Genomic DNA, 6,505 nt, shown 5'->3' with positions numbered 1-6,505 from the left:
AAATTAGAAACTAAATATATTGGACAACACAATGACCGTGTACTCATAATTTTATTGTTCTTTTAAAACATTTAATCCTTCTGGAATTGCTATTCAAATCTTTGGTCTCTTTCTCTAGTAGACGCTGTTCTTTCATGGGTCTATGTGGGATCTTTTTTCTTTACTAAGATGATACACGTGTGTGTATTTATATAATATTTTCTATGGTGTTAATATCATATTCCTTTATTAGTATTTTGTTAATGCACTAGAGTTTATTAGCACTTCATATATATATATATATTTTAGCATTTTTTTTTAGATATATAGGGAGATAAATTTGCCTTCACGCTTAACTTAGTTCTTGTTCACTGGACATATGTTCTTATCAATGATGTTGGTTTTAAATCTTGAACTCTTAGATGGAAGTGCTTTCCTCTGTTTAAATCATTGTATGTTGCATTTAACTCTACACAAGGCACAAAGAGGCTTATAATAAGGATGATAAGATAATGATAATATTAATATGAATTGCTTTTTCCCCCTGCTAAATTCTGTCCAAGAGAATCAGTGAAGATTTGCCTGAGTCTGAAGCCAGCACAATTAATTGGGAAGCATCTGTTTTGTGTTAATTATGTATAGTTTAATAAAAGTCAGAATTGATCTGGTCCTTCTCTATCTCTCAAATTTTTGTCCAGGTACCTCTTCAACGTGCAGAATTTGGATACATTTGAAAACTGCTTTGTAATTAAGCAATTGAAATAAGGTAACTATGGAGTCTTAAGGGAGGTTTCAAGAGGATTTAATTCATAATTGACCATCTGAGGGGTTGGGGCGATAGATTTTATCCCAGTGGAGCTGACAACATTAAGAATGCTTATGTGGCATTATCTGTAATTCCAACTCCAAATCCATTTGTGTTTTTATTTCTTTAGAAAATTGCAGAAAATGTGCTAATTTTCAATAAATGTATCTAATTTTTTGCCTTAGGGTGGAAGATTTCTCTTTGAGGCAAGATTAGCTAATGTATCTACGTATTTTCACACAAATAACGCGCACATTGTTTGAGTTTGTTTGCTGGCCGCCCCCGTACCCCCCACTCCATGAGGTATTTTCGTAAGTATGCTGTGCTAATTTTGTTTAACAGCAACGTGTGGAAGAGGATTGACAGGGTTGTGCTTGTGAAGGTGCCTTGTGGAGGGTGGGCACAGCTGGCAAACAAACCCAGAATGTGCATGTTATATGTATAAAAACACTGTGCTTCCCATATTTGGCCTCATTAACATTGCTATATTTCATAGATTAATACCACAAATATTTATCTGAAATATATTTCTGAATTTATGTGGAATTTAGAAATATCTATTGTTTTTAAATGGAAACTCTGGTGGTTAAGAGCTATGGCTGCTAACCAAAAGGTTGGCAGTCTGAGTCCACCAGGTGCTCCTTGGAAACCCTATGGGGCAGTTCCACTCTGTCCTATAGGGCCACTGTGAGTCAGAATCAACTGAACGGCAATGGGCTCTTTTTGGTAATTATTTTTAAAGATTTAATTTTTCCATCTACATGTATTAAGAAACAAGCCTACATAATTTGTGTACAAATTAATGAATTTACTTTCATTTCAGAATCAGACATTTTAATTTTTATTTTGTTTACATCATTCTCATTCTCTCCACCACTCATCTGTCAGTTTGTTGTATCGTGGTGGCTTGTGTGTTGCTGTGATGCTAAAATTTATGCCACAAGTATTTCAAGTACCAGCAGGGTCACCCACAGTGGATAGGTTTCAGTGGAGCTTCCAGACTAAGACAGACTAGGAAGAAGGACCTAGTGACCTACCTCTAAAAGAAACTGCGAAATGAAAAACTAATGAATAGCTGTGGAACATAGTCTGATATAGTGTGGGAAGATGAGTGCGTCAGGTTGGAAGGCACTCAAAACATGAGTGGGAAAGAGCTGCCTCCTAAAAGTTGAGTCAGTCTTAAGGACATGGATGTAATAAAGCTTTCAGTACATTCATCTGCTCATGTGGCACAACTCAAAATGAGAAGAAACAGCTGCAAACACCCATTAATAATCGAAACTTAGGACAATAATATGGTTTACTCTGCCTGGAATGACAAACTGGAGAGGAATGGTGATGCATTCATTTTCAAAACTACATTTCAAGATCTATTCTGAAATGTAAAGCTGTCAGTGGTAAGATAATATTGATATACCCTACTAGGAAAACCAGTTAATATGGCTATTATCAAATTTACGCACCAGCCACTAATGACAAAGGTGAAGAAATTGAAAGTTTTTATCAACTTCTGCAGTCTGAAATTGATCAAACATGAAATCAAGATGCATTGATAGTTACTAGTGATTGGAACTTGAAAGCTGGAAAAAAATGAAGGGTAAGTAGTTGGAAAATATGACCTTGGTGATAGAAATGATGCCAGAGATTGCATGACAGAATTTTGCAAGACCAATGACCTATTCATTGGAAATACTTTTTTTCAACAATATAAATGGCAACTACATATGTGGACCTTGCCAAATGGAAAACACAGGAATCAAATTGACTACATCTGTGGAAAGAGACAATGCAGAAGCTCAATATCAACAGTTAGAACAAGGCCAGGGACAGATTACAGAACAGACCATCAATTGCTCATAAGCAAGTTTAAGCTGAAGCTGAAGCTGAAGAAAATTAAAACAAGCCCACAAGAGCCAAGTATGACCTTGAGCGTATCCCACCTGAATTTGGAGACCATCTCAAGAACTAAATGTCCCAAGACCAAATGAGTTTTGGAATGACATCAAGGACATCATACATGAAGAAAGCAAGAGATCATTAAAAAGAAAAGACCAAAATGGATGTCAGAAGAGACTATGAAACTCACTCTTGAAGGTAGAGTAGCTAAAGCAAAAGGAAGACATGATAAAGTAAAACAGCTGAACAGACCATTTCAAAGGGCAGCTGGAGAAGACAAAGTAAAGTATTATAATGACATGTACAAAGACCTGGAGACAGAAAACCAAAAGGAAAGAACACACTCAGCATTTCTTAAGCTGAAAGAACTAAAGAAAAAAGTCAAGCCTCAAGCTGCAATATTGAAGGATTTTATGGGCAAAAAATTGAATGACACAGGAAGTGTCAAAAAAAGACGGAAGGAATACACAGAGTTACTGTACTAAAAAGAATTTGTTGACTTTCAACCATATCAGGAGATAGCATGTGACCAAGAGTCAGTGATTCTGAAGGAAGAAGCCTAAGCTGCACTGAAGGCATTGGTGAAAAACAAGGCTTCAGGAATTTATGGAATATCAATTGAAATGTTTCAATACACAGATGCAACCTTGGAAGTGCTCACTCATCTATGCCAAGAAATTTGGAAAAGAGCTACTTGGCCAAAAAACTGGAAGAGAGGAATATTTGTGTCCATTCCAAAGAAAGGCAATTTTACAGAATATGGAAGTTATCAACCAATATCATTAATATCACATGCAAGTAAAATTTTGCTGAAGATAATTAAAAAATGTTTGCAGCAGTTCATCGACAGGGAACTGCCAGAAGTTCCAGCCAGATTCAGGAGAGGACATGGAATGAAGGACATCATTGCTGATGTCAGATGGATCTTCGCTAAAAGCAGAGAATACCAGAAAGATGTTTGTGTTTTGTTGACTATGCAAAAGCATTCTACTGTGTGAATCATAACAAATTATGGATAACATTTTGAAGTGTGGGAATTCCACCACACTTAATTTTTGCTTATGCGGAACCTGTACATAGACCGACAGGCAGTTGTTCAAACAGAACAAGATGATGTTGCATGATTTAAAATCAGGAAAGATGTGAGACAGGGTTTTATTCTTTCATCATACTTATTCAATCTGTATCCTGAGCAAATAATCTGAGAAGCTGGACTATGTAAAAAAAGACATGGCATCAGGATTAGAGGAAGACTCATTAACAAACTGTGATAAGCAGGTGACACAACCCTCCTTGCTGAAAATGAAGAGGACTTGAAGCACTTACTGATGAAGATCAAATACCAGAGCCTTCAGTATGGATTACACCTCAACATAAGGAAAACAAAAATCCTCACAACTGAACCAACAAGCAACATCATGATAAATGGAGAAAAGATTGAAGTTGTCAAAGATTTCATTTTACTTGGATCCACAATCAATGTCATGGAAGCAGCAGTCAAGAAATCAAATGTTGGATTGCATTGGGCAAATCCACTGCAAAAGATCTCTTTAAAGTGTTAAAAAGAAAAGATGTCACTTTGAGGACCAAGGTGATCCTGACCCAAGCCATGGTGTTTTCAATTGCTTGATATGCATTCCAAAGCTGAACAATGAATAAGGAGGATTGAGGAAGAATTGATGCCTTTGAATTATAGTGCTGGCAATGAATACCGAATATATAATGGATACCCAGAAGAATAAGCGAATATGTCTTGGAAGAAATAGAGCCAGAATCAGGGGCAAATTATCCAATAGCCAATGTAAGCATGGTGCTTACCTTGCTTACCAGATCATCTGAAGTGAACAATTTCACATGGGTTTTTTTTGATGTGATGAAACCCATGTGAAATTGTTCATTACAAATTAGTAAGTAAACACAAGTAAGTGTGTGCTTAACTTGCTTACTGAGATTGTTAATTTGAAAACAGGTTTTGATTCTGTAGGAAGGTGCTTTGGGGTTGGGAAAGAGACAGATGCCAGCTATGCCTGGAAGCATAATCTTTGATGTGGTGAGAAAATGTGAAATTTTTCACTACAGAAGATCAGGTATGTAAGGTCAGCACTGTGCTTACCTTGCCTATTGGATAATCCTCTCCTGGCCAGAATGTTCCTTAGAAGTGAGGATGGTGAGACTTTGTCTCACATCATACGTACATGTTATCAGGAGAAACCAGTCCCTGAAGAAGGGCATCAAGCTCGGCAAGGTAGAAGGTCAGCAAAAAAGACCTTCAAAGAGATGGATTGACATAGTGGCTGCAACAATGAGGTCAAACAGCAATGATTTGAGGATGGTACAGGATTGGGCAGTATTTCATTTCATTGTGCATAGGATCACTGTGAGTTAGAACCAACTGGATGGCACCTAAAAACAACAACTGATTTCTTGTCTTTTCAGTTGCTGCCCTTGAATTCAAAATCAAGACGACTCTGGAGCTGAGCTCTAAAATTGATAAACATCCATTTTAACAAAGAAGGTGAATACATAATTAAATGTTTTATTTTTAGAACTTTTCTGTGAAGGAAGAACAGGCAGTGCCATAGAACGCATATTTGCTCTTAGATGCAACTCATTCTTTAGTTTTACTATTTCACCATTTATAAGGCGCTCTGGTATTTTTCTCTTCCTATTTTTCCTTTTACTCCATTTTTGTTCAGTCCAGGTAAAAATTGTCTTATTCTGGCATTGAAATCATATAAATAATCTTCTCTGGAACTCCTTTGCAGTTCCTTTTAGTCTATCTTATATTCTTATGTATTCTTGTTTTTGTATCCTTTTATGGTTCTCTGAAGTAATTTTAAATGAAGATATAGCAATAAAAATATCTGCTAGGTTTTTAAAGCGTAATTATTCTAATTCTCTTTTTATTGAACATAATATTACTATTAGCCCACTGTAGTAGATTAATAAATTTGAGGAACATAATTTATTTTTTAAATTTAAATCTAGATTTTAAATTTCAGGAAAGTAATAGTATATAGGAATATGAAACTAAATTATACATTTCTTGTCATAAGGAACATTTCATATTTCTTTGTAACCATTATTATTCTCATTTGGAGTAGCATTGTGCTCTGCACATGTGAATGCTTAGTCACTGTGTGCTAAATAATTAATTACATAATCCAGATAGAGTGTGCAGCTTATATATGAAAAAGTCAGGGACTTCTCAACAACATGGCAGGCACAACTGATTCAGAATGACTCCTCATCTATGTCAAACACATTGAAAAGCTCAATAAGGTATGGCAAAAATGGGGTATATTGCTAAACTCCACACTAAGGAAATATAGAGGTCACTTGAAATCTGAAACAGAGAAGAAGCTAAAGCCAAAAAGCTCACAGTGGTATGACAGACATATTTAACATAAACTGGGGGAAAAAAAAAAACTGGGAAGGAAGGGAGCTAATAGGTAGGCTCCGTGTTGAACAGGAATTGGAACTCTCTGAATAATCTGAAGAACCATGGGTAACTGTCTAATATTTGAAAGTAAGACTCAAGAAATTCTACCCACTGTCTTTGGCAAAGCATTCAGAATCCTTATCACCTACCTTAAGTCAAGAATTGATGAAGGATTTTTTTTCTGTGTGTAAACCTTTTCCTGACTTTTTTATAACAGTGGAGTCATACAATATTTGTCCTATTGTGATTGACTTATTTCACTCAGCATGATATCCTCCAGGTTCATCCATGTTGTGAGATGTTTCACAGATTCATTGCTGTTCTTTAATATTGCATAGTATTTCATTATGTATATGTATCATAGTTTGTTTATTCATCCGTTG

The sequence above is a fragment of the Elephas maximus genome, chromosome 9 (assembly GCF_024166365.1).
Source record: "Elephas maximus indicus isolate mEleMax1 chromosome 9, mEleMax1 primary haplotype, whole genome shotgun sequence".
In the NCBI taxonomy this organism is placed as follows: Eukaryota; Metazoa; Chordata; class Mammalia; order Proboscidea; family Elephantidae; genus Elephas; species Elephas maximus.
Note: the sequence above shows the minus strand (reverse complement) of the source record.